This window comes from Lactuca virosa, chromosome 1, assembly GCF_052849685.1.
Source record: "Lactuca virosa cultivar CGN04683 chromosome 1, Lactuca_virosa_CGN04683_v6, whole genome shotgun sequence".
Lineage (NCBI taxonomy): Eukaryota > Viridiplantae > Streptophyta > Magnoliopsida > Asterales > Asteraceae > Lactuca > Lactuca virosa.
In genome coordinates, this window is record NC_136426.1 from 261676278 (window position 1) to 261691927 (window position 15650).

The 15650-nt window shown below is 47.3% G+C and overlaps 41 non-coding genes and 5 pseudogenes across 41 annotated transcripts; all 46 read left to right on the forward strand.

Annotated features, from left to right (window-relative positions):
* Positions 1-56: 56 nt before the first annotated feature.
* LOC145148893 (5S ribosomal RNA) lies at positions 57-175 on the forward strand. The gene has a single exon (XR_013729757.1). It is a non-coding gene; the product is annotated as a 5S ribosomal RNA (ribosomal RNA).
* A 231-nt stretch (positions 176-406) lies between these two features.
* On the forward strand, positions 407-523 carry LOC145151362 (5S ribosomal RNA; annotated as a pseudogene).
* Positions 524-710: 187 nt separating this feature from the next.
* LOC145146248 (5S ribosomal RNA) lies at positions 711-830 on the forward strand. Its single transcript, XR_013727195.1, has one exon. It is a non-coding gene; the product is annotated as a 5S ribosomal RNA (ribosomal RNA).
* A 230-nt stretch (positions 831-1060) lies between these two features.
* On the forward strand, positions 1061-1180 carry LOC145150435 (5S ribosomal RNA). The gene has a single exon (XR_013731261.1). It is a non-coding gene; the product is annotated as a 5S ribosomal RNA (ribosomal RNA).
* A 228-nt stretch (positions 1181-1408) lies between these two features.
* On the forward strand, positions 1409-1527 carry LOC145148894 (5S ribosomal RNA). Its single transcript, XR_013729758.1, has one exon. It is a non-coding gene; the product is annotated as a 5S ribosomal RNA (ribosomal RNA).
* Positions 1528-1758: 231 nt separating this feature from the next.
* On the forward strand, positions 1759-1875 carry LOC145151364 (5S ribosomal RNA; annotated as a pseudogene).
* Positions 1876-2062: 187 nt separating this feature from the next.
* Positions 2063-2181, forward strand: LOC145145693 (5S ribosomal RNA). Its single transcript, XR_013726653.1, has one exon. It is a non-coding gene; the product is annotated as a 5S ribosomal RNA (ribosomal RNA).
* Positions 2182-2409: 228 nt separating this feature from the next.
* LOC145146249 (5S ribosomal RNA) lies at positions 2410-2529 on the forward strand. Its single transcript, XR_013727197.1, has one exon. It is a non-coding gene; the product is annotated as a 5S ribosomal RNA (ribosomal RNA).
* Positions 2530-2758: 229 nt separating this feature from the next.
* LOC145144879 (5S ribosomal RNA) lies at positions 2759-2878 on the forward strand. The gene has a single exon (XR_013725880.1). It is a non-coding gene; the product is annotated as a 5S ribosomal RNA (ribosomal RNA).
* A 227-nt stretch (positions 2879-3105) lies between these two features.
* On the forward strand, positions 3106-3224 carry LOC145149725 (5S ribosomal RNA). The gene has a single exon (XR_013730575.1). It is a non-coding gene; the product is annotated as a 5S ribosomal RNA (ribosomal RNA).
* Positions 3225-3455: 231 nt separating this feature from the next.
* LOC145150437 (5S ribosomal RNA) lies at positions 3456-3575 on the forward strand. The gene has a single exon (XR_013731263.1). It is a non-coding gene; the product is annotated as a 5S ribosomal RNA (ribosomal RNA).
* A 228-nt stretch (positions 3576-3803) lies between these two features.
* LOC145148896 (5S ribosomal RNA) lies at positions 3804-3922 on the forward strand. The gene has a single exon (XR_013729760.1). It is a non-coding gene; the product is annotated as a 5S ribosomal RNA (ribosomal RNA).
* A 231-nt stretch (positions 3923-4153) lies between these two features.
* Positions 4154-4270, forward strand: LOC145151365 (5S ribosomal RNA; annotated as a pseudogene).
* Positions 4271-4457: 187 nt separating this feature from the next.
* Positions 4458-4576, forward strand: LOC145145694 (5S ribosomal RNA). The gene has a single exon (XR_013726654.1). It is a non-coding gene; the product is annotated as a 5S ribosomal RNA (ribosomal RNA).
* A 228-nt stretch (positions 4577-4804) lies between these two features.
* LOC145146250 (5S ribosomal RNA) lies at positions 4805-4924 on the forward strand. The gene has a single exon (XR_013727198.1). It is a non-coding gene; the product is annotated as a 5S ribosomal RNA (ribosomal RNA).
* Positions 4925-5153: 229 nt separating this feature from the next.
* LOC145144880 (5S ribosomal RNA) lies at positions 5154-5273 on the forward strand. The gene has a single exon (XR_013725881.1). It is a non-coding gene; the product is annotated as a 5S ribosomal RNA (ribosomal RNA).
* A 227-nt stretch (positions 5274-5500) lies between these two features.
* On the forward strand, positions 5501-5619 carry LOC145149726 (5S ribosomal RNA). Its single transcript, XR_013730576.1, has one exon. It is a non-coding gene; the product is annotated as a 5S ribosomal RNA (ribosomal RNA).
* Positions 5620-5850: 231 nt separating this feature from the next.
* Positions 5851-5970, forward strand: LOC145150438 (5S ribosomal RNA). The gene has a single exon (XR_013731264.1). It is a non-coding gene; the product is annotated as a 5S ribosomal RNA (ribosomal RNA).
* A 228-nt stretch (positions 5971-6198) lies between these two features.
* LOC145148897 (5S ribosomal RNA) lies at positions 6199-6317 on the forward strand. Its single transcript, XR_013729761.1, has one exon. It is a non-coding gene; the product is annotated as a 5S ribosomal RNA (ribosomal RNA).
* A 231-nt stretch (positions 6318-6548) lies between these two features.
* Positions 6549-6665, forward strand: LOC145151366 (5S ribosomal RNA; annotated as a pseudogene).
* Positions 6666-6852: 187 nt separating this feature from the next.
* On the forward strand, positions 6853-6971 carry LOC145145695 (5S ribosomal RNA). Its single transcript, XR_013726655.1, has one exon. It is a non-coding gene; the product is annotated as a 5S ribosomal RNA (ribosomal RNA).
* A 228-nt stretch (positions 6972-7199) lies between these two features.
* On the forward strand, positions 7200-7319 carry LOC145146251 (5S ribosomal RNA). Its single transcript, XR_013727199.1, has one exon. It is a non-coding gene; the product is annotated as a 5S ribosomal RNA (ribosomal RNA).
* Positions 7320-7548: 229 nt separating this feature from the next.
* Positions 7549-7668, forward strand: LOC145150135 (5S ribosomal RNA). The gene has a single exon (XR_013730961.1). It is a non-coding gene; the product is annotated as a 5S ribosomal RNA (ribosomal RNA).
* A 186-nt stretch (positions 7669-7854) lies between these two features.
* On the forward strand, positions 7855-7973 carry LOC145146656 (5S ribosomal RNA). The gene has a single exon (XR_013727590.1). It is a non-coding gene; the product is annotated as a 5S ribosomal RNA (ribosomal RNA).
* A 221-nt stretch (positions 7974-8194) lies between these two features.
* On the forward strand, positions 8195-8313 carry LOC145137341 (5S ribosomal RNA). Its single transcript, XR_013721002.1, has one exon. It is a non-coding gene; the product is annotated as a 5S ribosomal RNA (ribosomal RNA).
* A 228-nt stretch (positions 8314-8541) lies between these two features.
* Positions 8542-8661, forward strand: LOC145146252 (5S ribosomal RNA). The gene has a single exon (XR_013727200.1). It is a non-coding gene; the product is annotated as a 5S ribosomal RNA (ribosomal RNA).
* Positions 8662-8890: 229 nt separating this feature from the next.
* On the forward strand, positions 8891-9010 carry LOC145150136 (5S ribosomal RNA). The gene has a single exon (XR_013730962.1). It is a non-coding gene; the product is annotated as a 5S ribosomal RNA (ribosomal RNA).
* Positions 9011-9195: 185 nt separating this feature from the next.
* LOC145146657 (5S ribosomal RNA) lies at positions 9196-9314 on the forward strand. The gene has a single exon (XR_013727591.1). It is a non-coding gene; the product is annotated as a 5S ribosomal RNA (ribosomal RNA).
* A 221-nt stretch (positions 9315-9535) lies between these two features.
* LOC145146590 (5S ribosomal RNA) lies at positions 9536-9654 on the forward strand. The gene has a single exon (XR_013727527.1). It is a non-coding gene; the product is annotated as a 5S ribosomal RNA (ribosomal RNA).
* A 233-nt stretch (positions 9655-9887) lies between these two features.
* LOC145149858 (5S ribosomal RNA) lies at positions 9888-10006 on the forward strand. Its single transcript, XR_013730699.1, has one exon. It is a non-coding gene; the product is annotated as a 5S ribosomal RNA (ribosomal RNA).
* A 230-nt stretch (positions 10007-10236) lies between these two features.
* On the forward strand, positions 10237-10355 carry LOC145148663 (5S ribosomal RNA). Its single transcript, XR_013729537.1, has one exon. It is a non-coding gene; the product is annotated as a 5S ribosomal RNA (ribosomal RNA).
* A 228-nt stretch (positions 10356-10583) lies between these two features.
* Positions 10584-10704, forward strand: LOC145150966 (5S ribosomal RNA). Its single transcript, XR_013731768.1, has one exon. It is a non-coding gene; the product is annotated as a 5S ribosomal RNA (ribosomal RNA).
* Positions 10705-10893: 189 nt separating this feature from the next.
* Positions 10894-11012, forward strand: LOC145145913 (5S ribosomal RNA). Its single transcript, XR_013726865.1, has one exon. It is a non-coding gene; the product is annotated as a 5S ribosomal RNA (ribosomal RNA).
* A 223-nt stretch (positions 11013-11235) lies between these two features.
* On the forward strand, positions 11236-11354 carry LOC145145977 (5S ribosomal RNA). Its single transcript, XR_013726926.1, has one exon. It is a non-coding gene; the product is annotated as a 5S ribosomal RNA (ribosomal RNA).
* Positions 11355-11585: 231 nt separating this feature from the next.
* On the forward strand, positions 11586-11705 carry LOC145149516 (5S ribosomal RNA). Its single transcript, XR_013730382.1, has one exon. It is a non-coding gene; the product is annotated as a 5S ribosomal RNA (ribosomal RNA).
* Positions 11706-11934: 229 nt separating this feature from the next.
* LOC145149971 (5S ribosomal RNA) lies at positions 11935-12053 on the forward strand. The gene has a single exon (XR_013730805.1). It is a non-coding gene; the product is annotated as a 5S ribosomal RNA (ribosomal RNA).
* Positions 12054-12283: 230 nt separating this feature from the next.
* On the forward strand, positions 12284-12403 carry LOC145150439 (5S ribosomal RNA). Its single transcript, XR_013731265.1, has one exon. It is a non-coding gene; the product is annotated as a 5S ribosomal RNA (ribosomal RNA).
* A 228-nt stretch (positions 12404-12631) lies between these two features.
* On the forward strand, positions 12632-12750 carry LOC145148898 (5S ribosomal RNA). Its single transcript, XR_013729762.1, has one exon. It is a non-coding gene; the product is annotated as a 5S ribosomal RNA (ribosomal RNA).
* Positions 12751-12981: 231 nt separating this feature from the next.
* Positions 12982-13098, forward strand: LOC145151367 (5S ribosomal RNA; annotated as a pseudogene).
* A 187-nt stretch (positions 13099-13285) lies between these two features.
* On the forward strand, positions 13286-13404 carry LOC145148201 (5S ribosomal RNA). Its single transcript, XR_013729097.1, has one exon. It is a non-coding gene; the product is annotated as a 5S ribosomal RNA (ribosomal RNA).
* Positions 13405-13632: 228 nt separating this feature from the next.
* LOC145146253 (5S ribosomal RNA) lies at positions 13633-13752 on the forward strand. Its single transcript, XR_013727201.1, has one exon. It is a non-coding gene; the product is annotated as a 5S ribosomal RNA (ribosomal RNA).
* A 229-nt stretch (positions 13753-13981) lies between these two features.
* LOC145150138 (5S ribosomal RNA) lies at positions 13982-14101 on the forward strand. Its single transcript, XR_013730963.1, has one exon. It is a non-coding gene; the product is annotated as a 5S ribosomal RNA (ribosomal RNA).
* A 186-nt stretch (positions 14102-14287) lies between these two features.
* LOC145149243 (5S ribosomal RNA) lies at positions 14288-14406 on the forward strand. The gene has a single exon (XR_013730094.1). It is a non-coding gene; the product is annotated as a 5S ribosomal RNA (ribosomal RNA).
* A 221-nt stretch (positions 14407-14627) lies between these two features.
* Positions 14628-14747, forward strand: LOC145147256 (5S ribosomal RNA). Its single transcript, XR_013728164.1, has one exon. It is a non-coding gene; the product is annotated as a 5S ribosomal RNA (ribosomal RNA).
* A 232-nt stretch (positions 14748-14979) lies between these two features.
* LOC145150792 (5S ribosomal RNA) lies at positions 14980-15098 on the forward strand. The gene has a single exon (XR_013731604.1). It is a non-coding gene; the product is annotated as a 5S ribosomal RNA (ribosomal RNA).
* Positions 15099-15327: 229 nt separating this feature from the next.
* LOC145149531 (5S ribosomal RNA) lies at positions 15328-15446 on the forward strand. The gene has a single exon (XR_013730389.1). It is a non-coding gene; the product is annotated as a 5S ribosomal RNA (ribosomal RNA).
* Positions 15447-15650: the final 204 nt, after the last annotated feature.

Consider the following 15650-nt stretch of genomic DNA (forward strand, 5'->3'; position numbering starts at 1 on the left):
CAAAGGAGGTTCTGCGTCTTTTAAGACATAAAAGCAATAAGCATTGATAGTATTTCAGGTGCGATCATACCAGGACTAATGCACCGGATCCCATAAGAACTCCGCAGGTAAGCGTGCTTGGGCGAGAGTAGTACTAGGATGGGTGACCCCCTGGGAAGTCCTCGTGTTGCACCCCCTTTTTTCGTTGCCCGTTTGCGTTTTTTTAGATTTTACGTGCGGTTTTTTTTGTTTTTTTTTCTTTCTTGCTATTTCTATGGTCGGGTGGCCTCCGCTTCATGGTTCATGGTTTTCGTATTTTTGGAACGGAGCCGATCAGTCACGTGGGTCCCACGCCTCGCGTACGAAAACAAAGGAGGTTCTGCGTCTTTTAAGACATAAAAGCAATAAGCATTGATAGTATTTCAGGTGCGATCATACCAGGACTAATGCACCGGATCCCATCAGAACTCCGTAGTTAACCGTGCTTGGGCGAGAGTAGTACTAGGATGGGTGACCCCCTTGGGAAGTCCTCGTGTTTACGTGCGATTTTTTTTTGTTTTTTGTTCTTTCTTGCTATTTCTATGCTCGGGTGGCCACCGCTTCATGGTTGATGGTTTTCGTATTTTTGGAACGGAGCCGATCGGTCACGTGGGTCCCACGCCTCGCGTACGAAAACAAAGGAGGTTCTGCGTCTTTTAAGACATAAAGGCAATAAGCATGGATAGTATTTCGGGTGCGATCATACCAGCACTAATGCACCGGATCCCATCAGAACTCCGCAGTTAAGCGTGCTTGGGCGAGAGTAGTACTAAGGGTGGGTGACCCCCTGGGAAGTCCTCGTGTTGCACCCCCTTTTTCGTTGTCCGTTTGCGTTTTTTTAGATTTTACGTGCGTTTTTTTTTTTGTTTTTTTTTTCTTTCTTGCTATTTCTATGCTCGGGTGGCCTCCGCTTCATGGTTGATGGTTTTCGTATTTTTGGAACGGAGCCGATCGGTCACGTGGGTCCCACGCCTCGCGTACGAAAACAAAGGAGGTTCTGCGTCTTTTAAGACATAAAAGCAATAAGCATGGATAGTATTTCGGGTGCGATCATACCAGCACTAATGCACCGGATCCCATCACAACTCTGCAGTTAAGCGTGCTTGGGCGAGAGTAGTACTAGGATGGGTGACCCCCTGGGGAAGTCCTCGTGTTGCACCCCCCCTTTTTCGTTGCCCGTTTGCGTTTTTTTAGATTTTACATGCGGTTTTTTTTGTTTTTTTTCTTTCTTGCTATTTCTATGGTCGGGTGGCATCCGCTTCATGGTTCATGGTTTTCGTATTTTTGGAACGGAGCCGATCGGTCACGTGGGTCCCACGCCTCGTGTACAAAAACAAAGGAGGTTCTGCGTCTTTTAAGACATAAAAGCAATAAGCATTGATAGTATTTCAGGTGCGATCATACCAGGACTAATGCACCGGATCCCATAAGAACTCCGCAGGTAAGCGTGCTTGGGCGAGAGTAGTACTAGGATGGGTGACCCCCTGGGAAGTCCTCGTGTTGCACCCCCTTTTTTCGTTGCCCGTTTGCGTTTTTTTAGATTTTACGTGCGGTTTTTTTTGTTTTTTTTTCTTTCTTGCTATTTCTATGGTCGGGTGGCCTCCGCTTCATGGTTCATGGTTTTCGTATTTTTGGAACGGAGCCGATCAGTCACGTGGGTCCCACGCCTCGCGTACGAAAACAAAGGAGGTTCTGCGTCTTTTAAGAGTTAAAAGCAATAAGCATTGATAGTATTTCAGGTGCGATCATACCAGGACTAATGCACCGGATCCCATCAGAACTCCGTAGTTAACCGTGCTTGGGCGAGAGTAGTACTAGGATGGGTGACCCCCTTGGGAAGTCCTCGTGTTTACGTGCGATTTTTTTTTGTTTTTTGTTCTTTCTTGCTATTTCTATGCTCGGGTGGCCACCGCTTCATGGTTGATGGTTTTCGTATTTTTGGAACGGAGCCGATCGGTCACGTGGGTCCCACGCCTCGCGTACGAAAACAAAGGAGGTTCTGCGTCTTTTAAGACATAAAGGCAATAAGCATGGATAGTATTTCGGGTGCGATCATACCAGCACTAATGCACCGGATCCCATCAGAACTCCGCAGTTAAGCGTGCTTGGGCGAGAGTAGTACTAGGATCGGTGACCCCCTGGGAAGTCCTCGTGTTGCACCCCCCTTTTTCGTTGCCCGTTTGCGTTTTTTTAGATTTTACGTGCGGTTTTTTTTGTTTTTTTTTCTTTCTTGCTATTTCTATGCTCGGGTGGCCTCCGTTTCATGGTTCATGGTCTTCGTATTTTTGGAACGGAGCCGATCGGTCACGTGGGTCCCACGCCTCGCGTACGAAAACAAAGGAGGTTCTGCCTCTTTTAAGACATACAAGCAATAAGCATGGATAGTATTTCGGGTGCGATCATACCAGCACTAATGCACCGGATCCCATCAGAACTCCGCAGTTAAGCGTGCTTGGGCGAGAGTAGTACTAAGGGTGGGTGACCCCCTGGGAAGTCCTCGTGTTGCACCCCCTTTTTCGTTGTCCGTTTGCGTTTTTTTAGATTTTACGTGCGTTTTTTTTTTGTTTTTTTTTTCTTTCTTGCTATTTCTATGCTCGGGTGGCCTCCGCTTCATGGTTGATGGTTTTCGTATTTTTGGAACGGAGCCGATCGGTCACGTGGGTCCCACGCCTCGCGTACAAAAACAAAGGTGGTTCTGCGTCTTTTAAGACATAAAAGCAATAAGCATGGATAATATTTCGGGTGCGATCATACCAGCACTAATGCACCGGATCCCATCAGAACTCCGCAGTTAAGCGTGCTTGGGCGAGAGTAGTACTAGGATGGGTGACCCCCTGGGGAAGTCCTCGTGTTGCACCCCCCCTTTTTCGTTGCCCGTTTGCGTTTTTTTAGATTTTACATGCGGTTTTTTTTGTTTTTTTCTTTCTTGCTATTTCTATGGTCGGGTGGCCTCCGCTTCATGGTTCATGGTTTTCGTATTTTTGGAACGGAGCCGATCGGTCACGTGGGTCCCACGCCTCGCGTACGAAAACAAAGGAGGTTCTGCGTCTTTTAAGACATAAAAGCAATAAGCATTGATAGTATTTCAGGTGCGATCATACCAGGATTAATGCACCGGATCCCATAAGAACTTCGCAGTTAAGCGTGCTTGGGCGAGAGTAGTACTAGGATGGGTGACCCCCTGGGAAGTCCTCGTGTTGCACCCTCCTTTTTCGTTGCCCGTTTGCGTTTTTTTAGATTTTACGTGCGGTTTTTTTTTTGTTTTTTTTTTCTTTCTTGCTATTTCTATGCTCGGGTGGCCTCCGTTTCATGGTTCATGGTTTTCGTATTTTTGGAACGGAGCCGATCGGTCACGTGGGTCCCACGCCTCGCGTACGAAAACAAAGGAGGTTCTGCGTCTTTTAAGACATAAAAGCAATAAGCATGGATAGTATTTCGGGTGCGATCATACCAGCACTAATGCACCGGATCCCATCACAACTCTGCAGTTAAGCGTGCTTGGGCGAGAGTAGTACTAGGATGGGTGACCCCCTGGGGAAGTCCTCGTGTTGCACCCCCCCTTTTTCGTTGCCCGTTTGCGTTTTTTTAGATTTTACATGCGGTTTTTTTTGTTTTTTTTCTTTCTTGCTATTTCTATGGTCGGGTGGCATCCGCTTCATGGTTCATGGTTTTCGTATTTTTGGAACGGAGCCGATCGGTCACGTGGGTCCCACGCCTCGTGTACAAAAACAAAGGAGGTTCTGCGTCTTTTAAGACATAAAAGCAATAAGCATTGATAGTATTTCAGGTGCGATCATACCAGGACTAATGCACCGGATCCCATAAGAACTCCGCAGGTAAGCGTGCTTGGGCGAGAGTAGTACTAGGATGGGTGACCCCCTGGGAAGTCCTCGTGTTGCACCCCCTTTTTTCGTTGCCCGTTTGCGTTTTTTTAGATTTTACGTGCGGTTTTTTTTGTTTTTTTTTCTTTCTTGCTATTTCTATGGTCGGGTGGCCTCCGCTTCATGGTTCATGGTTTTCGTATTTTTGGAACGGAGCCGATCAGTCACGTGGGTCCCACGCCTCGCGTACGAAAACAAAGGAGGTTCTGCGTCTTTTAAGACATAAAAGCAATAAGCATTGATAGTATTTCAGGTGCGATCATACCAGGACTAATGCACCGGATCCCATCAGAACTCCGTAGTTAACCGTGCTTGGGCGAGAGTAGTACTAGGATGGGTGACCCCCTTGGGAAGTCCTCGTGTTTACGTGCGATTTTTTTTTGTTTTTTGTTCTTTCTTGCTATTTCTATGCTCGGGTGGCCACCGCTTCATGGTTGATGGTTTTCGTATTTTTGGAACGGAGCCGATCGGTCACGTGGGTCCCACGCCTCGCGTACGAAAACAAAGGAGGTTCTGCGTCTTTTAAGACATAAAGGCAATAAGCATGGATAGTATTTCGGGTGCGATCATACCAGCACTAATGCACCGGATCCCATCAGAACTCCGCAGTTAAGCGTGCTTGGGCGAGAGTAGTACTAGGATCGGTGACCCCCTGGGAAGTCCTCGTGTTGCACCCCCCTTTTTCGTTGCCCGTTTGCGTTTTTTTAGATTTTACGTGCGGTTTTTTTTGTTTTTTTTTCTTTCTTGCTATTTCTATGCTCGGGTGGCCTCCGTTTCATGGTTCATGGTCTTCGTATTTTTGGAACGGAGCCGATCGGTCACGTGGGTCCCACGCCTCGCGTACGAAAACAAAGGAGGTTCTGCCTCTTTTAAGACATACAAGCAATAAGCATGGATAGTATTTCGGGTGCGATCATACCAGCACTAATGCACCGGATCCCATCAGAACTCCGCAGTTAAGCGTGCTTGGGCGAGAGTAGTACTAAGGGTGGGTGACCCCCTGGGAAGTCCTCGTGTTGCACCCCCTTTTTCGTTGTCCGTTTGCGTTTTTTTAGATTTTACGTGCGTTTTTTTTTTGTTTTTTTTTTCTTTCTTGCTATTTCTATGCTCGGGTGGCCTCCGCTTCATGGTTGATGGTTTTCGTATTTTTGGAACGGAGCCGATCGGTCACGTGGGTCCCACGCCTCGCGTACAAAAACAAAGGTGGTTCTGCGTCTTTTAAGACATAAAAGCAATAAGCATGGATAATATTTCGGGTGCGATCATACCAGCACTAATGCACCGGATCCCATCAGAACTCCGCAGTTAAGCGTGCTTGGGCGAGAGTAGTACTAGGATGGGTGACCCCCTGGGGAAGTCCTCGTGTTGCACCCCCCCTTTTTCGTTGCCCGTTTGCGTTTTTTTAGATTTTACATGCGGTTTTTTTTGTTTTTTTCTTTCTTGCTATTTCTATGGTCGGGTGGCCTCCGCTTCATGGTTCATGGTTTTCGTATTTTTGGAACGGAGCCGATCGGTCACGTGGGTCCCACGCCTCGCGTACGAAAACAAAGGAGGTTCTGCGTCTTTTAAGACATAAAAGCAATAAGCATTGATAGTATTTCAGGTGCGATCATACCAGGATTAATGCACCGGATCCCATAAGAACTTCGCAGTTAAGCGTGCTTGGGCGAGAGTAGTACTAGGATGGGTGACCCCCTGGGAAGTCCTCGTGTTGCACCCTCCTTTTTCGTTGCCCGTTTGCGTTTTTTTAGATTTTACGTGCGGTTTTTTTTTTGTTTTTTTTTTCTTTCTTGCTATTTCTATGCTCGGGTGGCCTCCGTTTCATGGTTCATGGTTTTCGTATTTTTGGAACGGAGCCGATCGGTCACGTGGGTCCCACGCCTCGCGTACGAAAACAAAGGAGGTTCTGCGTCTTTTAAGACATAAAAGCAATAAGCATGGATAGTATTTCGGGTGCGATCATACCAGCACTAATGCACCGGATCCCATCACAACTCTGCAGTTAAGCGTGCTTGGGCGAGAGTAGTACTAGGATGGGTGACCCCCTGGGGAAGTCCTCGTGTTGCACCCCCCCTTTTTCGTTGCCCGTTTGCGTTTTTTTAGATTTTACATGCGGTTTTTTTTGTTTTTTTTCTTTCTTGCTATTTCTATGGTCGGGTGGCATCCGCTTCATGGTTCATGGTTTTCGTATTTTTGGAACGGAGCCGATCGGTCACGTGGGTCCCACGCCTCGTGTACAAAAACAAAGGAGGTTCTGCGTCTTTTAAGACATAAAAGCAATAAGCATTGATAGTATTTCAGGTGCGATCATACCAGGACTAATGCACCGGATCCCATAAGAACTCCGCAGGTAAGCGTGCTTGGGCGAGAGTAGTACTAGGATGGGTGACCCCCTGGGAAGTCCTCGTGTTGCACCCCCTTTTTTCGTTGCCCGTTTGCGTTTTTTTAGATTTTACGTGCGGTTTTTTTTGTTTTTTTTTCTTTCTTGCTATTTCTATGGTCGGGTGGCCTCCGCTTCATGGTTCATGGTTTTCGTATTTTTGGAACGGAGCCGATCAGTCACGTGGGTCCCACGCCTCGCGTACGAAAACAAAGGAGGTTCTGCGTCTTTTAAGACATAAAAGCAATAAGCATTGATAGTATTTCAGGTGCGATCATACCAGGACTAATGCACCGGATCCCATCAGAACTCCGTAGTTAACCGTGCTTGGGCGAGAGTAGTACTAGGATGGGTGACCCCCTTGGGAAGTCCTCGTGTTTACGTGCGATTTTTTTTTGTTTTTTGTTCTTTCTTGCTATTTCTATGCTCGGGTGGCCACCGCTTCATGGTTGATGGTTTTCGTATTTTTGGAACGGAGCCGATCGGTCACGTGGGTCCCACGCCTCGCGTACGAAAACAAAGGAGGTTCTGCGTCTTTTAAGACATAAAGGCAATAAGCATGGATAGTATTTCGGGTGCGATCATACCAGCACTAATGCACCGGATCCCATCAGAACTCCGCAGTTAAGCGTGCTTGGGCGAGAGTAGTACTAGGATCGGTGACCCCCTGGGAAGTCCTCGTGTTGCACCCCCCTTTTTCGTTGCCCGTTTGCGTTTTTTTAGATTTTACGTGCGGTTTTTTTTGTTTTTTTTTCTTTCTTGCTATTTCTATGCTCGGGTGGCCTCCGTTTCATGGTTCATGGTCTTCGTATTTTTGGAACGGAGCCGATCGGTCACGTGGGTCCCACGCCTCGCGTACGAAAACAAAGGAGGTTCTGCCTCTTTTAAGACATACAAGCAATAAGCATGGATAGTATTTCGGGTGCGATCATACCAGCACTAATGCACCGGATCCCATCAGAACTCCGCAGTTAAGCGTGCTTGGGCGAGAGTAGTACTAAGGGTGGGTGACCCCCTGGGAAGTCCTCGTGTTGCACCCCCTTTTTCGTTGTCCGTTTGCGTTTTTTTAGATTTTACGTGCGTTTTTTTTTTGTTTTTTTTTTCTTTCTTGCTATTTCTATGCTCGGGTGGCCTCCGCTTCATGGTTGATGGTTTTCGTATTTTTGGAACGGAGCCGATCGGTCACGTGGGTCCCACGCCTCGCGTACGAAAACAAAGGTGGTTCTGCGTCTTTTAAGACATAAAAGCAATAAGCATGGATAATATTTCGGGTGCGATCATACCAGCACTAATGCACCGGATCCCATCAGAACTCCGCAGTTAAGCGTGCTTGGGCGAGAGTAGTACTAGGATGGGTGACCCCCTGGGAAGTCCTCGTGTTTACGTGCGGTTTTTTTTTGTTTTTTTTTCTTTCTTGCTATTTCTATGCTCGGGTGGCCACCGCTTCATGGTTGATGGTTTTCGTATTTTTGGAACGGAGTCGATCGGTCACGTGAGTCCCACGCCTCGCGTACGAAAACAAAGGAGGTTCTGTGTCTTTTAAGACATAAAAGAAATAAGCATGGATAGTATTTTGGGTGCGATCATACCAGCACTAATGCACCGGATCCCATAAGAACTCCGCAGTTAAGCGTGCTTGGGCGAGAGTAGTACTAGGATGGGTGAACCCCTGGGAAGTCCTCGTGTTGCACCCCCCTTTTTAGTTGCCCGTTTGCGTTTTTTTAGATTTTACACGCGGCTTTTTTTTTTCTTTCTTGCTATTTCTATGCTCGGGTGGCCTCCGTTTCATGGTTCATGGTTTTCGTATTTTTGGAACGGAGCCGATCGGTCACGTGGGTCCCACGCCTCGCGTACGAAAACAAAGGAGGTTCTGCGTCTTTTAAGACATAAAGGCAATAAGCATGGATAGTATTTCGGGTGCGATCATACCAGCACTAATGCACCGGATCCCATCAGAACTCCGCAGTTAAGCGTGCTTGGGCGAGAGTAGTACTAGGATGGGTGACCCCCTGGAAAGTCCTCGTGTTGCACCCCCCTTTTTTGTTGCCCGTTTGCGTTTTTTTAGATTTTACGTGCGGTTTTTTTTGTTTTTTTTTCTTTCTTGCTATTTCTATGCTCGGGTGGCCTCCGTTTCATGGTTCATGGTCTTCGTATTTTTGGAACGGAGCCGATCGGTCACGTGGGTCCCACGCCTCGCGTACGAAAACAAAGGAGGTTCTGCCTCTTTTAAGACATACAAGCAATAAGCATGGATAGTATTTCGGGTGCGATCATACCAGCACTAATGCACCGGATCCCATCAGAACTCCGCAGTTAAGCGTGCTTGGGCGAGAGTAGTACTAAGGGTGGGTGACCCCCTGGGAAGTCCTCGTGTTGCACCCCCTTTTTCGTTGTCCGTTTGCGTTTTTTTAGATTTTACGTGCGTTTTTTTTTTGTTTTTTTTTTCTTTCTTGCTATTTCTATGCTCGGGTGGCCTCCGCTTCATGGTTGATGGTTTTCGTATTTTTGGAACGGAGCCGATCGGTCACGTGGGTCCCACGCCTCGCGTACGAAAACAAAGGTGGTTCTGCGTCTTTTAAGACATAAAAGCAATAAGCATGGATAATATTTCGGGTGCGATCATACCAGCACTAATGCACCGGATCCCATCAGAACTCCGCAGTTAAGCGTGCTTGGGCGAGAGTAGTACTAGGATGGGTGACCCCCTGGGAAGTCCTCGTGTTTACGTGCGGTTTTTTTTGTTTTTTTTTCTTTCTTGCTATTTCTATGCTCGGGTGGCCACCGCTTCATGGTTGATGGTTTTCGTATTTTTGGAACGGAGTCGATCGGTCACGTGAGTCCCACGCCTCGCGTACGAAAACAAAGGAGGTTCTGTGTCTTTTAAGACATAAAAGAAATAAGCATGGATAGTATTTTGGGTGCGATCATACCAGCACTAATGCACCGGATCCCATAAGAACTCCGCAGTTAAGCGTGCTTGGGCGAGAGTAGTACTAGGATGGGTGAACCCCTGGGAAGTCCTCGTGTTGCACCCCCCTTTTTCGTTGCCCGTTTGCGTTTTTTTAGATTTTACACGCGGCTTTTTTTTTTCTTTCTTGCTATTTCTATGCTCGGGTGGCCTCCGTTTCATGGTTCATGGTTTTCGTATTTTTGGAACGGAGCCGATCGGTCACGTGGGTCCCACGCCTCGCGTACGAAAACAAAGGAGGTTCTGCGTCTTTTAAGACATAAAAGCAATAAGCATGGACAGTATTTCGGGTGCGATCATACCAGCACTAATGCACCGGATCCCATCAGAACTCCGCAATTAAGCGTGCTTGGGCGAGAGTAGTACTAGGATGGGTGACCCCCTCGGAATTCCTCGTGTTGCACCCCCCCCCCCCTTTTTCGTTGCCCGTTTGCGTTTTTTTAGATTTTACATGCGGTTTTTTTTGTTTTTTTTCTTTCTTGCTATTTCTATGGTCGGGTGGCCTCCGCTTCATGGTTCATGGTTTTCGTATTTTTGGAACGGAGCCGATCGGTCACGTGGGTCCCACGCCTCGCGTACGAAAACAAAGGAGGTTCTGCGTCTTTTAAGACATGAAAGCAATAAGCATTGATAGTATTTCAGGTGCGATCATACCAGGACTAATGCACCGGATCCCATAAGAACTTTGCAGTTAAGCGTGCTTGGGCGAGAGTAGTACTAGGATGGGTGACCCCCTGGGAAGTCCTCGTGTTGCACCCCCCTTTTTCGTTGCCTGTTTGCGTTTTTTTAGATTTTACGCGCGATTTTTTTTTGTTTTTTTTTTCTTTCTTGCTATTTCTATGCTCGGGTGGCCTCCGTTTCATGGTTCATGGTTTTCGTATTTTTGGAATGGAGCCGATCGGTCACGTGGGTCCCACGCCTCGCGTACGAAAACAAAGGAGGTTCTGCGTCTTTTAAGACATAAAAGCAATAAGCATGGATAGTATTTCGGGTGCGATCATACCAGCACTAATGCACCGGATCCCATCACAACTCTGTAGTTAAGCGTGCTTGGGCGAGAGTAGTACTAGGATGGGTGACCCCCTGGGAAGTCCTCGTGTTGCACCCCCCTTTTTTGTTGCCTGTTTGCGTTTTTTTAGATTTTACGTGCGGTTTTTTTTGTTTTTTTTTCTTTCTTATTATTTCTATGCTCGGGTGGCCTCCGCTTCATGGTTGATGGTTTTCGTATTTTTGGAACGGAGCCGATCGGTCACGTGGGTCCCACGCCTCGCGTACGAAAACTAAGGAGGTTCTGCGTCTTTTAAGACATAAAAGCAATAAGCATGGATAGTATTTCGGGTGCGATCATACCAGCACTAATGCACCGGATCCCATCAGAACTCCGCAGTTAAGCGTGCTTGGGCGAGAGTAGTACTAGGATGGGTGACCCCCTTGGGAAGTCCTCGTGTTTACGTGCGGTTTTTTTTTTTTGTTTTTTTTTCTTTCTTGCTATTTCTATGCTCGGGTGGCCACCGCTTCATGGTTGATGGTTTTCGTATTTTTGGAACGGAGCCGATCGGTCACGTGGGTCCCACGCCTCGCGTACCAAAACAAAGGAGGTTCTGCGTCTTTTAAGACATAAAAGCAATGAGCAAGGATAGTATTTCGGGTGCGATCATACCAGCACTAATGCACCGGATCCCATCAGAACTCCGCAGTTAAGCGTGCTTGGGCGAGAGTAGTACTAGGATCGGTGACCCCCTGGGAATTCCTCGTGTTGCACCCCCCTTTTTCGTTGCCCGTTTGCGTTTTTTTAGATTTTACGTGCGGTTTTTTTTGTTTTTTTTCTTGCTATTTCTATGCTCGGGTGGCCTCCGTTTCATGGTTCATGGTCTTCGTATTTTTGGAACGGAGCCGATCGGTCACGTGGGTCCCACGCCTCGCGTACGAAAACAAAGGTGGTTCTGCGTCTTTTAAGACATACAAGCAATAAGCATGGATAGTATTTCGGGTGCGATCATACCAGGACTAATGCATCGGATCCCATCAGAACTCCGTAGTTAAGCGTGCTTGGGCGAGAGTAGTACTAGGATGGGTGACCCCCTGGGAAGTCCTCGTGTTGCACCCCCCCTTTTTCGTTGTCCGTTTGCGTTTTTTTAGATTTTACGTGCGTTTTTTTTTTTGTTTTTTTTTCTTTCTTGCTATTTCTATGCTCGGGTGGCCTCCGCTTCATGGTTGATGGTTTTCGTATTTTTGGAACGGAGCCGATCGGTCACGTGGGTCCCACGCCTCTCGTACGAAAACAAAGGTGGTTCTGCGTCTTTTAAGACATAAAAGCAATAAGCATGGATAGTATTTCGGGTGCGATCATACCAGCACTAATGCACCGGATCCTATCAGAACTCCGCAGTTAAGCGTGCTTGGGCAAGAGTAGTACTAGGATGGGTGACCCCCTGGGGAAGTCCTCGTGTTGCACCCCCCCTTTTTCGTTGCCCGTTTGCGTTTTTTTAGATTTTACATGCGGTTTTTTTTGTTTTTTTTTCTTTCTTGCTATTTCTATGGTCGGGTGGCCTCCGCTTCATGGTTCATGGTTTTCGTATTTTTGGAACGGAGCCGATCGGTCACGTGGGTCCCACGCCTCGCGTACGAAAACAAAGGAGGTTCTGCGTCTTTTAAGACATAAAAGCAATAAGCATTGATAGTATTTCAGGTGCGATCATACCAGGACTAATGCACCGGATCCCATAAGAACTCCGCAGTTAAGCGTGCTTGTGCGAGAGTAGTACTACGATGGGTGACCCCCTGGGAAGTCCTCGTGTTGCACCCCCCTTTTTCGTTGCCCGTTTGCGTTTTTTTAGATTTTACGTGCGGTTTTTTTTTTGTTTTTTTTTCTTTCTTGCTATTTCTATGCTCGGGTGGCCTCCGTTTCATGGTTCATGGTTTTCGTATTTTTGGAACGGAGCCGATCGGTCACGTGGGTCCCACGCCTCGCGTACGAAAACAAAGGAGGTTCTGCGTCTTTTAAGACATAAAAGCAATAAGCATGGATAGTATTTCGGGTGCGATCATACCAGCACTAATGCACCGGATCCCATCACAACTCTGCAGTTAAGCGTGCTTGGGCGAGAGTAGTACTAGGATGGGTGACCCCCTGGGGAAGTCCTCGTGTTGCACCCCCCCTTTTTCGTTGCCCGTTTGCGTTTTTTTAGATTTTACATGCGGTTTTTTTTGTTTTTTTTCTTTCTTGCTATTTCTATGGTCGGGTGGCATCCGCTTCATGGTTCATGGTTTTCGTATTTTTGGAACGGAGCCGATCGGTCACGTGGGTCCCACGCCTCGCGTACAAAAACAAAGGAGGTTCTGCGTCTTTTAAGACATAAAAGCAATAAGCATTGATAGTATTTCAGGTGCGATCATACCAGGACTAATGCACCGGATCCCATAAGAACTCCGCAGGTAAGCGTGCTTGGGCGAGAGTAGTACTAGGATGGGTGACCCCCTGGGAAGTCCTCGTGTTGCACCCCCCTTTTTCGTTGCCCGTTTGCGTTTTTTTAGATTTTACGTGCGGTTTTTTTTGTTTTTTTTTCTTTCTTGCTATTTCTATGGTCGGGTGGCCTCCGCTTCATGGTTCATGGTTTTCGTATTTTTGGAACGGAGCCGATCGGTCACGTGGGTCCCACGCCTCGCGTACGAAAACAAAGGAGGTTCTGCGTCTTTTAAGACATAAAAGCAATAAACATTGATAGTATTTCAGGTGCGATCATACCAGGACTAATGCACCGGATCCCATCAGAACTCCGTAGTTAACCGTGCTTGGGCGAGAGTAGTACTAGGATGGGTGACCCCCTTGGGAAGTCCTCGTGTTTACGTGCGATTTTTTTTTGTTTTTTGTTCTTTCTTGCTATTTCTATGCTCGGGTGGCCACCGCTTCATGGTTGATGGTTTTCGTATTTTTGGAACGGAGCCGATCGGTCACGTGGGTCCCACGCCTCGCGTACGAAAACAAAGGAGGTTCTGCGTCTTTTAAGACATAAAGGCAATAAGCATGGATAGTATTTCGGGTGCGATCATACCAGCACTAATGCACCGGATCCCATCAGAACTCCGCTGTTAAGCGTGCTTGGGCGAGAGTAGTACTAGGATCGGTGACCCCCTGGGAAGTCCTCGTGTTGCACCCCCCTTTTTCGTTGCCCGTTTGCGTTTTTTTAGATTTTACGTGCGGTTTTTTTTGTTTTTTTTTCTTTCTTGCTATTTCTATGCTCGGGTGGCCTCCGTTTCATGGTTCATGGTCTTCGTATTTTTGGAACGGAGCCGATCGGTCACGTGGGTCCCACGCCTCGCGTACGAAAACAAAAGAGGTTCTGCCTCTTTTAAGACATACAAGCAATAAGCATGGATAGTATTTCGGGTGCGATCATACCAGCACTAATGCACCGGATCCCATCAGAACTCCGCAGTTAAGCGTGCTTGGGCGAGAGTAGTACTAAGGGTGGGTGACCCCCTGGGAAGTCCTCGTGTTGCACCCCCTTTTTCGTTGTCCGTTTGCGTTTTTTTAGATTTTACGTGCGTTTTTTTTTTGTTTTTTTTTTCTTTCTTGCTATTTCTATGCTCGGGTGGCCTCCGCTTCATGGTTGATGGTTTTCGTATTTTTGGAACGGAGCCGATCGGTCACGTGGGTCCCACGCCTCGCGTACGAAAACAAAGGTGGTTCTGCGTCTTTTAAGACATAAAAGCAATAAGCATGGATAATATTTCGGGTGCGATCATACCAGCACTAATGCACCGGATCCCATCAGAACTCCGCAGTTAAGCGTGCTTGGGCGAGAGTAGTACTAGGATGGGTGACCCCCTGGGAAGTCCTCGTGTTTACGTGCGGTTTTTTTTTGTTTTTTTTTCTTTCTTGCTATTTCTATGCTCGGGTGGCCACCGCTTCATGGTTGATGGTTTTCGTATTTTTGGAACGGAGTCGATCGGTCACGTGAGTCCCACGCCTCGCGTACGAAAACAAAGGAGGTTCTGTGTCTTTTAAGACATAAAAGCAATAAGCATGGATAGTATTTTGGGTGCGATCATACCAGCACTAATGCACCGGATCCAATAAGAACTCCGCAGTTAAGCGTGCTTGGGCGAGAGTAGTACTAGGATGGGTGAACCCCTGGGAAGTCCTCGTGTTGCACCCCCCTTTTTCGTTGCCCGTTTGCGTTTTTTTAGATTTTACACGCGGCTTTTTTTTTTCTTTCTTGCTATTTCTATGCTCGGGTGGCCTCCGTTTCATGGTTCATGGATTTCGTATTTTTGGAACGGAGCCGATCGGTCACGTGGGTCCCACGCCTCGCGTACGAAAACAAAGGAGGTTCTGCGTCTTTTAAGACATAAAAGCAATAAGCATGGACAGTATTTCGGGTGCGATCATACCAGCACTAATGCACCGGATCCCATCAGAACTCCGCAGTTAAGCGTGCTTGGGCGAGAGTAGTACTAGGATGGGTGACCCCCTTCGGAATTCCTCGTGTTGCACCCCCCCCCCCTTTTTCGTTGCCCGTTTGCGTTTTTTTAGATTTTACATGAGGTTTTTTTTGTTTTTTTTCTTTCTTGCTATTTCTATGGTCGGGTGGCCTCCGCTTCATGGTTCATGGTTTTCGTATTTTTGGAACGGAGCCGATCGGTCACGTGGGTCCCACGCCTCGCGTACGAAAACAAAGGAGGTTCTGCGTCTTTAAAGACATGAAAGCAATAAGCATTGATAGTATTTCAGGTGCGATCATACCAAGACTAATGCACCGGATCCCATAAGAACTTTGCAGTTAAGCGTGCTTGGGCGAGAGTAGTACTAGGATGGGTGACCCCCTGGGAAGTCCTCGTGTTGCACCCCCCTTTTTCGTTGCCTGTTTGCGTTTTTTTAGATTTTACGCGCGGTTTTTTTTTGTTTTTTTTTCTTTCTTGCTATTTCTATGCTCGGGTGGCCTCCGTTTCATGGTTCATGCTTTTCGTATTTTTGGAATGGAGCCGATCGGTCACGTGGGTCCCACGCCTCGCGTACGAAAACAAAGGAGGTTCTGCGTCTTTTAAGACATAAAAGCAATAAGCAAGGATAGTATTTAGGGTGCGATCACACCAGCACTAATGCACCGGATCCCATCACAACTCTGCAGTTAAGCGTGCTTGGGCGAGAGTAGTACTAGGATGGGTGACCCCCTGGGAAGTCCTCGTGTTGCACCCCCCTTTTTTGTTGCCTGTTTGCGTTTTTTTAGATTTTACGTGCGGTTTTTTTTGTTTTTTTTTCTTTCTTGCTATTTCTATGCTCGGGTGGCCTCCGCTTCATGGTTGATGGTTTTCGTATTTTTGGAACGGAGCCGATCGGTCACGTGGGTCCCACACCTCGCGTACGAAAACTAAGGAGGTTCTGCGTCTTTTAAGACATAAA